Raw genomic sequence first — 13,627 nt, 5'->3', positions numbered from 1 at the left:
TTAACACACTGCTGAATCTTCGGCAGCCACATTTCTCCCTGTGCTTTAGATGGGGACCTGAAGTTCTTTCTGCTCCTAGACCTGGCAAGTGCTTTGGGACCTGTCTTCAGTCTCCTGGGTCTTCTCCTTATCCAAACATGCTCATCCTCCAATGTTTAAAACAGATTTTGCTTCCTCATAAAGAGCTTCCTGATTCCCCCAAAACTGTGACATCTGCCAACTGTAAATCTCTACCGCAGTGTGTACGTCTGCAAACAAATAATTGTTGTGTATTATACAATGAGCTGTGCTGTACACCTGTAGCTTGAGTACTGGGGATCTGTGTGTCTTATTGCACATGGATTTTTGTCTCCCTTTTGGGGAAGTTCTGGTCAGCAGAGGTGATGACCATTTTCTATATAACTATGCTTTTATTCAGTGAACAGAGGCACAGTCACCATTGGCAGAATGAATAGAAATAAATCCTCTCTTCTGCTCTTAGCATATTAGTATATAGACGAGAAGTCATGTATGACCGTTCAATTAGTGAAAGAGGAAAAGCTGCCAGTTCTCTATCTCCTCACAGTGATTCTAATGTCCATTTGGCCTTTGGACATGAATTTCATCCTGTGGGTTGGAAACGGAACTAGATAAATAGAAGTTATCTAATATTTTTCAGTCCTATAATTCTATGATCCCATGAGAGTCGAATTATTACCAGAAATTTTGATACTGGGAGTTCAATTAGTCTTCTTGAATAAATGAGATCAGTAGAATTTTAAAGGATGTTTGTATTATATGAGATAAAAGTGTCACTAAAACAATGCTAAGATAGCCCTCAATCCAGTTAGGTAAAATAAAAATAAATTTAGTGTGATTGCAATGGAACAAGGAAGAGAGATTGCTTAAGGAATTGGCACCAGTATATTTCGATGAATATTTTGTGATTAGCATACGGTAGAATATAATATGCTCGATTTAATTTCCTAAACGATACATTTTTATAGAATAGGCTAAATCTTCATGGTTCAGGGGCACATGTTGTCATTTAAAACCATAACCCTATTTACACTGTTTGGTAATTTTTTCTTTCTAATATATATCATGCTTAGAGAAACCCTAATGTCATTGCCAGAAGAATAATATCACTACTTTAATCCTTTCTCATAATGACAGGAATAGAAATAAATAGGATAAATAGTTGCCATTATCTATGTATAAGGAAGTACTTATTTTATACTTCTTCCATGTAAGAATATTTAGAAAAAGCAAAATTTTACACTTGCATTTTAATTTAAAACGTGAAGTTGTTGATCTTCACTCCCTAGAAATCAACCATGCCTCCTTCTGCAGCTCTGAGTGTCTGCCTACTTACCTTGACTGCCCCTTTTCCTCAAAGCTTTCAAAGGAGAGTCCCAAAGAGATTCCACTCCTTCCTGCTTTCACCTGGCCATAGCCCATAAGTTGTCTCCTCTCTCAAATACATCTTCAAGCTCTCCATTTTTACTATATTTGTTAATGTTTCAGACAAACGATATCAAGTGTCCCCTAAAAATAAAAACCACCATCCTCAAATCTGTACCCTCTTTTACAGTAGGTACTGCACTAGTCCATCTATCACTTCTCCTTTGCAGCTAAATTTAAGGCCAAATCAAAGTCAAACAAATGCACTCCCCATTTAAAGAAAGTGAGAGTTTGGCCTTTGTATCTACCATAGGACCTCACCCTGCCCTACCTTGGTTCTCCATTTTCTCACACATAAAAGTATGATTTTTAAAGACACAACTCAGAAGCTCCTTTTTTCCACAGGACTGCCATTGAAACCTGCGTGTTTTGTTTCACACAACCTCCATGAACAAAAAACAAATAAGATTTACTGGGTAAAATGGTTTCACAGATTCTGGACTTCATTGTATTTTATTTACAGAAATGTTTCCTCGTGCAGATGTGAACTGCTTTAAACAGAACTGATTGATTCCTCCACAGATAAGCACACTTTACACATAATTAAGAAAAATTATCATTTGAGGTATGGGAATAGGGATAGAGTCTTAGTCTACTGTGAAGGTAGCTAACATAATACTCTGTGAGGATTGTATTTCCAAAGCCTGCAGTAATGGCCCTCTGACTATGGGAGCAGGGAGAGTTTGATTAATAATCACCCTGAGAGAAGTTTACATAATAGATAAGTAAATAACCTATGCTCTGTTGTACATACTTAATGACTTTCAACACGAAACATCAGTGAATGCCTGCTATGTGTTGGCCAGTGTTCTAATCAAAACTAATACAGAAATAAAGGTTTAGAGAGGGGAGCAATAAAATCCCAGTTCAGGAAAGGAGCTAAAGAATTAAATAGTTAACTAAGTATGCTACATGCTGGGATGCTGGCAGGGCAGGGTGCTTGCCATGAAATATGGCAGCATAAAGAAATTTCCTGAGATATGAGGAACTTGAGTCACAAGGCAGAAAAGAAGACAACATGCCATTTAGTGTATAAAATGGCTTGCTGGGGATTATAAACTGCTCAATTAACTATATTTGCCCTTAATATCAGGCCTCTACGTGAGAGACTCAGAGACCTGGAGGGATTAAAAGCTTAGGGCTGGTCCTTGTCCTCTAGTCCCAAGGGCATATCTTCCTGGCCAGGGAGCACACTGTGTGCAGGATGCTATCCTGGTGACAGCTGCCCCAATTACACATCTGATCTGGGGCTGACTAGCTTTCGATTTCTTCATGATTCCTTAAAGCTGGCCAGCAACTTTCACATGACATCATGATGTAACTTTGGTATTAATCTATTTTCCTGTTGCTGGACACAATGCCAACACAACTTCAAAGAGGAGATATTTAATTTGGCTTATGGTTCGGGATATTCAATTCATGTTTGGTTTCAAAGCAGAAATATGGTGGAAGGGCATGGAGGAGGAAAGCTGCTCAGCTTATGGCATCAAGGAAGCAGAGAGACAGAAGAGAGGAGTTAGGAAAGGAGACGTGGCCTCTAAAGGCACACGCAGCCAGGTCTACCACCTAACAGTATGTTTAACTATGAACTCATCCACAGGTCAATACACTGATCAATGTAGAGCCCACATGATCTAAGCACCTTCCAAAAGCCCTGTCTCTGAACACATGAGACTTCTGGGAGGCATTCTAGATCTAAACCATAATATTCTGCCAAGCCCATAAGAAGAGCATGTCCATCTCATTATGTAAAATATATTTAGTCCATCTTAAGAGTTGGCAAAGGGGCAGGGATTTAGCTCAGTGGTGCCGCCACCTGCCTCGCAAGGGCAAGGTCCCGAGTTTGATCTCCAGTACCAAAAAAAAAGAGTTGCCAAGGTCTTAACAGTTTCAGCACTTCTGAAAAGTTCAAGTCCAAAGTCTCCTCTGATATTTAAGGCAAAGTCTTAACTGTGAGTCCCTACTTCCAACATGCAATGGGACAAGGTAAACTTTCTGATTCCAAAAGGGAAAAACAGGAAAATAGAAAGGAATCAGAGCAAAGCAAGACTGAAAACCACCAGGGCAAATGTTAAGTCCTATAGTTCCATATCCAGCATCTGGGGCAAGTTGTGGTGAGATGTGAACGTCAAAGACCTTGGGCAGCCATGTCCCTGTGGCCTTGCTGGTTGAAGCCCATGTGGCTTCTCTTCTGGATTGGCTCTGTTTGCTGCCTGCAGCTTTTCTTAGCAGAAGTTCCAGGTTCCTGTCATATCCAACTTCCTGGGGTCTCCACTGCAACACTGGCTTCACTTTTATGGCTTCCAGCACTGCCCTTTTAGGGGCTCCTGCTGAGGTTTGTGGCCCTGTCACACATCTTTACTTAGCCCCTGAGGCTTTCTTCTGAAGTATGGGTAGAAGCTTCTGTGTTCCCATAACTCTTGCATTTGGCATGTTTAAAAAACCAGCACCACATGGATGGTGCAGAGGTCTGTTGCTAGCTGGAGCAGTAGCCTGGCCCTATTGGACCATGGCTGCAGTGGCCTCTGAGGGCCTAGACAACTGAACTCTGAATGTCTGAACTTGGCATAATACTTCCCTAGACATCCCCAAGTGAGTGTCTTTTAAAGAAGTGTGCTTTTTCTGCACTCTTGATCCTGTGATGGTGGGTTCTGGTCATTTCTTGAGATACCCACAGTTAATCTTTCCCATGGTTCCAATGAAAAGCACGTGGCTTGTTTTTAGTGGTGCTAATGTCTTCCTTCAGGAAACACACCTATTTTTGTCCAAACATACCAGGTGGTTCCTCTGGGCCAAAATTTTCTCCTCTGCCTTGTATCCCCAATTCTTACTATCAGTCTGGCTGAAAGTAGGTAAAAGAATCCATACCACAGACTAAATATTGGAGTGTCCTAAAATTTCCTATACCAGATTAATTAGTCAAATGTTTTTAATCTGTCTTCTGCAAAGTCTCAGGACATGGACAAAATGTAGACAGATTCGTTGCCAGAACGTAATATATATCACTTTTTTTCCAATTTCCAGCAGAGTCCTTACTCCCAACTGAAAACTCATAAGCATAGTATTTACTATCCACATTCCTATTAACATTCTGGTTTTTTGAGGTGAGGCCAGAATCACCCATCAAACTCTGTTTACAGCATTTTAGGCGCTCTCCAGCCCACATCTCCTTACCCTCCCAAACTCCTCCCACAATCTAGTCCAAAGGCTTCTAAACTACATGAGGTAGTCAATGATCCCACTTCTCTGGTACCAATTTTCTGTATCAGTCAACTTTCACATTGCTGGACAGAATATGTGACAACCACAACTTAAGGGTGGAAAGGTTCAATTTATTTCACAGGTTTGGAGGATTCAATTAATGGCTGGCTGGCTCCAAAGCAGGAACAGCATGGCCCCAGGGGATGGAAGAGAAAAACTATTCACCCCATGCCAACCAGAAATCAGAGGGGGAGGGGGAGAATATACCCTTCCAGGTCATGACCCAGTAATACACTGCTTTCTTCCAGGCCTCACCTCCTAAAAGCGCAACTTGATCTGATCATCTTCCAAAAGCCTAACCTCTGAATACATGTGACCTTTCAGGGGATATTCTAGATATAAACTATAATAACTTCCAAAGTACTAAACATTAGGCAGTGACCAATTTTGGAACTCACAATATATTTTGGACAAATATACAGAGGTGTCTCAGAAGATAAGGTGGGAGTGATTCATCCTGTGAAGGACTCCAGGGTCTCAGGGATGCTCTGCAGTTTTCTCTCTCTGTCTCTGTCTGTCCACCGCACCCCCCCCCCCAGAGTATGGCTCCTAATCATGTGAATCCCCTCCCCAGTCCTGCTCCTATTTACCTTTAGCTTCATATCCCCCCTTTCCTTGCTACATATGGCTCAACCTGCCCAAATTTCACTGTATCCTGGGGCTCATCTTGCTGCTTTATTATGCCTAAACTGGCATGTTTTGTTCCTATGCCTGTAATTCCCTTCTTTTCCTTTCTCAGCTGTCTTATTTGAGTTGTCTTCACGCAGAATGAATCACTTCATCCTCTGTGCAAGATGTACTCATAACTAACTCAGGATGCATGACTTCCATACTATTTTATGTTTCTACCTTTGTTTAATTCTACTCCATGCTGAGAGTTCCCTCTCCACACAAAACCTAATATTCTATTCCTTAACCTATAAATAGCACTGCTACCTTCTCAATGCTGATATTAAACATTGCCTTTTTCCTGATTTTCCAGGGGCTACCAAACCTAAATAATTGTACCTCTTAAATATCTCTTAAATGCATCCTTCTATCTGCCTTATCTCTGTCCTAGATTATTATTATTTCTTTCCTATGCTATTTCTTTGCTTTGTAGCTAAGCTATCTACCTCCACTCTCCAATTCCTTCTGCCTTTTGAGAGGTATAATACCAGGGTTGTATGCAGACTCTTCTACCTGATTAGCTTGTTTTAAATCTCAGCTTTCCTAGTTATTATCTATGCAGTTTAGTTAAAGAAGAAATGCTAGTACTTTTCCTGCGAATTGCTGTGGAAATGAAATGTAGTAACGTGTAAAATATGTAGAATTATACTAGTCAGAATAAAGACTCTCTATGCATCAATACTCATCATTATTTTTCCAGTATCTTACTACTTTTAGAATTATTTTTAAGTCTGCTTTTTCTCAGCTCTGATAACAACCTTCCTCAGGAAAAAATGCTTCTGAGGTTTCTGCAGTCTTTGGACTTTAGTGAGGCTTATATGGCTCTATGATCTGTCTCAACTCCCCTATAGCCTTCTCTTTTCTACTCCCACAATACCTGTGCTGCAAACAAGGGAAACCACCAGTTCTTCCATAGACTCCCCCCTCTTTCCGCTTCCCTTCCTGGTGAGTCATTTCTCTGCAGTACATTTTCCCTCCATCCTCTTGGCTGATTCCACTTCTTTCTTCAACATCAGTTAACAAGTCAGGTTTATTGAGAAGTCCAGGAAAACAAACAAAAAATTGATTTCAAACATTTTAATGAATATCTTATACTTGTATTTACAATTATATAATCTTACATATAGGTCATGTGATAAAATAGTTATTTGAGACTTTTCTTTTTTTCTCACTGTTGCCAATATCCTGTCCAGGGTTCTTCTGAAATACCATCAAATAGCTCTATGACTGATGCTTCCCCTAACAAAAAATCTTGTGATTTTGTATGTTTAGAATAATATATTTGTTGAATGACAGATACCAACATCCATCCACTTGTGTTTCGTAAGCCCTTTGTAATTTCAGTGGATTTGGATGAGAAATTTGGGACTAAAATTTTGCATACAAAAATGTAACAGAAAAATCACTGTCCTTAAGCTGTTGAGCCTGGTGAGGAAATAAGCTCATTAATTGATAAATTCAAAGGAATAATCAATGCTACTATAACATATAGGCTGATGTCAAAATATGGAGAGGGAGGAGTTAAAGTGTCTAGAGATAAAAATGAAACCCAGGTAGACTGAGGAGGGTACATGAGACTTTCCAATAGCATAAGTTAAGGAAGGCTTCTGGACAGCAGAGGAAGGAGACATGGAGTGGCCAGGACCACAGGATAGCAAGAGGCCAGGAATTCTAAAAGACAAATGAAGACATGTGGGAGGTGGTAGGAAATAATTTTGGAGAAGTATGTGGAAGCCAGAGAGAAAAGGGTCTTTCATGTTGTATTCAAAATTCTGAACATTGTGTTGTAGGCAATAGTAACATGTCCAGAAGTTTAAGACAATATGATATGACCATATTTATGTTTTCAAATGAGCAACTTGACAGTGACAGGTGCTAGAAGTATCATCACTTGAAAACAAGGGGTCCAATCAGCATGTCACTGTAGTAGTCTAGGCAAGAACAGAGTTAGTGAGACTACTGCATAATAAATGGGCTCAACTGAGCCACATTTTCTATCCAAGGACAAAACCCCCTTTCTTGGTAGGATGGTGTATGACCCCAACTGTATGTCTAAGAGAAATGGTAATATGATTTCATGTGTGCCTTTCCATGATGTCCTAGTACTTTATATCTCTATTATCAATTACTTTTGAGGCATAGTAATTAGGAAATTGGGTTGAAATTTTAAGTATCCTTATTTTTTGCTCCAGAGTTGTGTTAAATTGTATAGGGGTCAGGTTTTTGGATCAAGCACAGCTATATCCTGGCATGATTGTACAATCTCAACATCTAGGATGCTGATAACAGAAGTGGCATTCTAGGAAGGTGGCTTATTTGGCATTTGCTTGGATCAGCTAAAGAGTGAGTAATGTGATTTGACTGTGTCCCCTCCAAAACTCAGATGTTGAAACTTTATGTGGCAGGATTAAGAGGAAAAGCCTCCAAGAGGTAAACAGGCTGTGAGGGCTCCACTCTACTCTTTGCAAGTTAGGCCTTTATACAAGAGGCTTCACACAGTGTTCAGACCTTTTGCCTTTCCTCCTTCTACCATTTGAGGACGCAGCAGTGTTCCCCTCCTATGGAGTATACAGCCCACACTAGACAACCGTGCCTTCTGTTGTCTAGATCTTGGATTTCTCAGCCTCCAGGACTGTGACTAATAAATTACTATTCCTTATGAATTACCCAGTGTATGGTGTTTTATTATACCAGAACAAACAGACTAAGACTGGCAACGTAGGAGAATGAGAAAGGAAGGGCTCTGATATACTTCCTTGCATGAAATAAATCAGAAAGGAGCTGGGCCAAGCTAGCTCTTAACTGACAGGTAACACTGTGCTGAATGAAGGTATATTCATTCAGGTGGCACCTTGATGGTGTGGAATATACACTGGTGGAGCTCAGGAAGGGAGACCTGGCTCTGCGAAAGAAGCACCTCAAGACTGGCTCTCCTCCTCAGCCTTCTGCTGCATGAAAGCAAGGGTCCAAGTGCTCTAAAGTCACACAACTTTGGCTAAATTTTAAAAACATTCTCCAGACTCAATAGTTAATTAACCAATTAATTTTACTTAATCATCTCAAACTAGGGCCCTATCTCTCTTTCTATGTACAGTGGACCCTCAAGTTATGACCAGCCTGACATCAGAACAATTTGGGTTACAACCAGAATTTTAGTTTTAACTTACAAATAAAATTTTGAGTTAAGACCTAAATGGTGGCCCCTTGTGCTTCCAGATGGTCTCACATACAGATTTAACCCTTAAAGCGTTCTGGAAGGAATATTATAGCATCCTTTCCTGTGTGGGGTTAATTGAGCAATCCTGGGCCAGTGTCTCTTTAAGGACACTGAGATCCACCTGGAAGAAAATGTGGCCTAAAATTATACAGGAGACTTTGAATGTGTAGAGGAGCCTGTGCCTTCAATTAATCAACTTGAGTTAAAACCAGCCCTTGGGAACGAATTGAATTCATAAGTCAGGGGTCCACTGTACTCTGTCACTAATGTTGGGCAATATCTTTTAAATAAGTAAATTTCCTTACACGTTTAACTTTCAAAATAATAATCCACTGTAAAAAATTAAATCGTAGCTTAATTTTGACTTGGACAATGGACCTTGGACCTTAGGCCACCCATTTTTTTTTCATTAAAATATACATTTTAGGTATACAATATGATGACATTCATCATTGGGAATTTGCACCTTTACATGACGTATCTTGGTTCTTATTTTTTTTCGTTCCCCTGCCCTCCCTTCAACCCCCCCACCCCTCCCTATTTACAAAGACTTTGTCTTCGTTTTTTCCTTTTCTCACATTTATTCCTTTCCCTTCTTTCCTTTTCCCTACACCTCCCACTTCCCCTTCCCTTTGGACTTTTCTTCCTATTTCACATTATCTATTGTGCATTTTGATCCTTATTTACACTTTCAGTTTCTCACACCAGAGAAACTATTCGGTATTTACACATGATGTGGGTTTTTTTTTTTTTATAAAATGGAATACTACTCTGCCATAAAGAATGAGAAACTAGAGACATTTATAGCTAAATGGATGCACATTGAGGTCATACTCTTAAGTGAAATAAGATTTGCATTTGGCCTCTGCACTTCAGTTTATTTTCTTGCAGAAAGGGTGACATTTTTACTGTACAAATAGTAAGATATGTGACACATAATTGTTACTTAGGTATTTTAAAACTTTTACCAAAGCCAAAGCCAATATTTCAAACCACACTTAATGTAGTGTATGTAGCTATTGAAAGCTATTACAAAAGTTAATGTGAAAAAACTGAGTCCTTATAGATGAGAATTTTAAATAACTAGGATAACAGTTCTTAAGACACCATAGTATGATCTATCTATATAATGAAGCATAGCTGATACCAAAAGTTGTTTTCTGTCTATGAAACAAGTAGTGACATTGAAGTATACAGAAAAAAAATCTTCCTTACTTTAAAAACTTGGGGCCTAAAATTCTACCCTAAAATCTGCATTTTCTTGGGTTGCACTGTTCTGCATGTCTTCCTTGGAGTAGTGTTTACTGTATATAAAGAAATTATATCCCAGACCTTGCTCTTTTATGGAAAATGGAAATGCTAGAGTATGATGGGTGAGAGGAAGAAAGCATGAGCTCTAGAGGAGAGAAGTCGGAGGCAGAAAGGAAGCAATAAAGTTATGAAAAAAATCTGTATTTGTAGGTGCTGTAATTAAATGCTTCATTCAGTATTATCTAAGAGAGGGAATACAAGTACTTCCTCAAAGCCATCTCTCACATTCAGAAGACAAACTATTTAGCTATATATTTATCTGCTAGGGACTGAGTTACTCCAAAGAAAATCATTACCATAGAAAATCATGGGCTTGAAATTTAATTACAAGTCCCTGATCATCCTACAATCTAGCAGGTGGGGCCCATGAAGATTAGATCAGCTTAGAAAAGTATCTAGGACCCCACTACACAGCTTAGAGTCATGTGGGTAAATCTACAAGCCTGGAGGGCTGTAAACACAGCTCCTAAGCAAAAGAATCTGAGCTAGGAAGCACCTTAGCACCATAACCCTAGTGCTCATCATGGGGATTTACCCAGAACATAAGCCTAGGACTGAACTATTGGACACCTCTCTGCCTAGTAGGTTTAGCATTTCTCCCTTAGTCTTATTTCCTTGTCATGCCTTCTACTTGCCATCACTGAAGTCCTGCTGAACTCATTTAAACCTCCTACTTGTTTCCTAAGAGTGCTTCCTTCTCTAGGACTGACTTTGTTCTCCATATTCACAGATGAAGTCTAAGATAATTGTTTTCCCCAGACCTGGCCTAACAAAATACTGCTGCTTCCTAAAAAATCCCCACCCATATCTGTGGCAGCACAGATAAGACCAGCATTAACTGTGCCTTCTTGAACACTGTGAATAGGTTTACTCACTTCTCAGGGCCAAAACATACTTCATGTTGGCTCAGGTGGGCCACAGGCCCATCTCCTCTAAACCTGCTCTTGCCGAGTGCCCCAGCATTGAGCATTGTGACTACAGTGATGGTTAATTTTGTACGTCAATGTGGTTGGGTTAAGGGAGACCTGATAAACATTTAAATATTTCTGAATGTGTCTGCAAAGGTATTTCTGAAAGAAATTAGAATTTGAATCAGTAGAATAAATAAAAACGGTTGCCCCTCATCAATGTGAGTATCATCCAATCCATCCACTGAGAGCCCCATAGGGGGGAAAAAAAGACAGAAGAAAGCAAATTCTATCTGTGCTTGAGCTGGGACGGTGATCTCTCCTGCTCTTAGACATTGGTGTTTCTGGTTCCCAGGTCTTCACTCCGGCCCTGACACCGGCAGTTCTCCCTGATCTCATCCCACAGTTATCAGAGCTTGGCCTCGCGCTGAAGTCAGGCATTGGCTCTCCTCATTGTTCAGAATGCAGTCAGTGTAACTTTTTGGTATTCATCACCACAGGAGCTGATTCCCTTAATAAATCTCTTATATATCTTTACATATCCCATTGGTTCTGCCTTTTGGTTGTAACTCTGACTCATACAACTAAATTGAAAGGCAAATATTAGTTTCAAATCTTCTATATTAAATTAAGATTATGAAAAATTAAAGTTTATAAAGAATTGTGCTAAGCTGTATTGGGGCATTTATTCCTTTAAAAGCACCAAATGTCATTCAATTTTCCTTATTGTTCAATATCTGTTTTACTTTATACAAATCAGTGATTCCAATAAACTTGATCAAAATACCAGGCTATATAACTTTGATGACTCAAAAATCATGTATGAATTGGGTCAGTGTGATTTATGAATAATACTGTGAATCTGAAGTTTTGAAAGTTTTTTTTGTACTAACTTGAGAAGCGTCAAATTTATGCTTTTAAGGAGATGATTTTCACTCGTACCTTGAGATACCTGCATGTATGAAATAGAAAGGGGAGGAGTTACAACTATTGAAGTAGATCTTATGGGCAAGTATAAGGTGCACAGAAAAGTCAGTGGCCACATGAGGCACAAGGGAAAATGTTGATTGAGAGTTTGGAACACTCTGGCAAAGGACAGCTAACTGGCTGTGACCCTCCGGTGAATTCCCTTGCAGCAAGTGACAGAGACCCAACCCCTATGCAATGGCTTTCTTTCTAGGCAATGCTTTTAGAGTTTCAGTTACAATGCTGAGGTAGATACCATCAATCAACTATTAAGAAAAATTATCATTTGAAAATTCTACCATTATGTATAAGAATCAAAAGGTTACTACAAAATTCCTATAATGCCCACTCCCGCAAAAGCTTTATTAAATATAATATCTTTTTACTATCAAATTCCATTTGAAGTCTCTGGAGGATGTGTTCCCGATTTTGTCTCACAGTAGTTCCTTCCAATTCCAAGTCAGTTACCTCACTGACTTCAAACATTAGCTGTAGTTCATTTTGTACTATGTCAAACTTTGGGTGCATCATCTCATTTAAACATGATAAACTGTGTGACCTAAATACTTGTGGTCTCCATTATAAAGATGAGAAAATGGATGATTAGAGAGTAAGTTACTTTTCTCTCATTGCTGAGACAAAATACCCAACACCCAAAGTTAGAGGGGAAGGGGTTTATTTGGCTTGCAATTTGTAGAGGTTTCAGTCGGTAGTTGGCTGGCTCCAAGATAGGCATGGCAAACAGATATCACAGAGGAGAAACAACATGGCACCCGCACAGTAGCAAAGGCAACAAGAAAAATGTAACAGCATCGCCCTTCCCCTTTTATCTTATTCAGACTACTTAGGGGGTGTAGCACTCACACCTTTAATCCTAATGCTCTTGAGCCTAGCATTACATCATGAATCGATTCCAGCTTCACACACTCCAGATCAAGCCTATGACCGCATGAGGCTTTGGGGGCACACCGAGACTCAAACTGTAACAGAGCCTTAACCTCCAATGTGACAGTGTTTGAGGTGGGAGCCCTTGGAAGGTATGATGAGGTCACGAGGGGAGAGCCACTGTGATGGGATTAGTATCCTTACAAGAGGAGAAAGAGGCTAGAACTTCATCTCTCCTCTGTGTGAGGCTGTACCAAGAAGAGAGCATTTATAAACCAGCAAGAGAGATGAGCCTCACTGGAACCCACCATGCTGACTCCTTGATCTCAGACTTCCTACCATTCATAACTTTGAAAAATAAATGCCTGTTGTTTAAGCCATTTTGTTAGAGCAGCCCTAATAGGCTAAGGTATGGAGGGTAAGTGACTTATTTGTGGCTGTACTGCTAATTAGTGATGGTGACCCTAAAAGTCGAAGCAGCTCTGTCTGACTCTAAACCTGAATAAGAGAAGCTGCTCTCACCCTGCTTGTAAGGAATAGACTTACAAGGACCCCAACTCAGCCACGGAACTCAGCAGACATTTCCACAGGAGGAAATTTGTAAGCCACTGTGATGATTATGGCTTGCCTAAAGGAGCTCTGATTTACCTGTAGTAGTCTTGGCTTTACTAATTTAGGAGACCCTAAATGTTCTTCAAGGGCAGAAATGGAAGACACTGGACAGATTCTCCCATAGGCTGAACATTCCTTAGATGGAGATTCTTATGCTGACAACGTTGCAACTCCTTAGAAAATTTGGGTGGACTAGAAACATGAAATCTCACCACTCAGCTATTTGCTTATTTCCTTTTCCCTCAGTGCAATGTGAGCTCCATGCAGAGCTTTTGTTTCATTTGCTGCTGTGTCCCAGACATCAGTGAGACCAGTGCTGTCCACTGAGTAGGTACTTGGTCAATTCTCTTGAAAA

The sequence above is a fragment of the Heterocephalus glaber genome, unplaced genomic scaffold (assembly GCF_053883595.1).
Source record: "Heterocephalus glaber isolate CG9 unplaced genomic scaffold, H.glaber_assembly_v1.0 deba00001553, whole genome shotgun sequence".
Taxonomy (NCBI): domain Eukaryota; kingdom Metazoa; phylum Chordata; class Mammalia; order Rodentia; family Bathyergidae; genus Heterocephalus; species Heterocephalus glaber.
Note: the sequence above shows the minus strand (reverse complement) of the source record.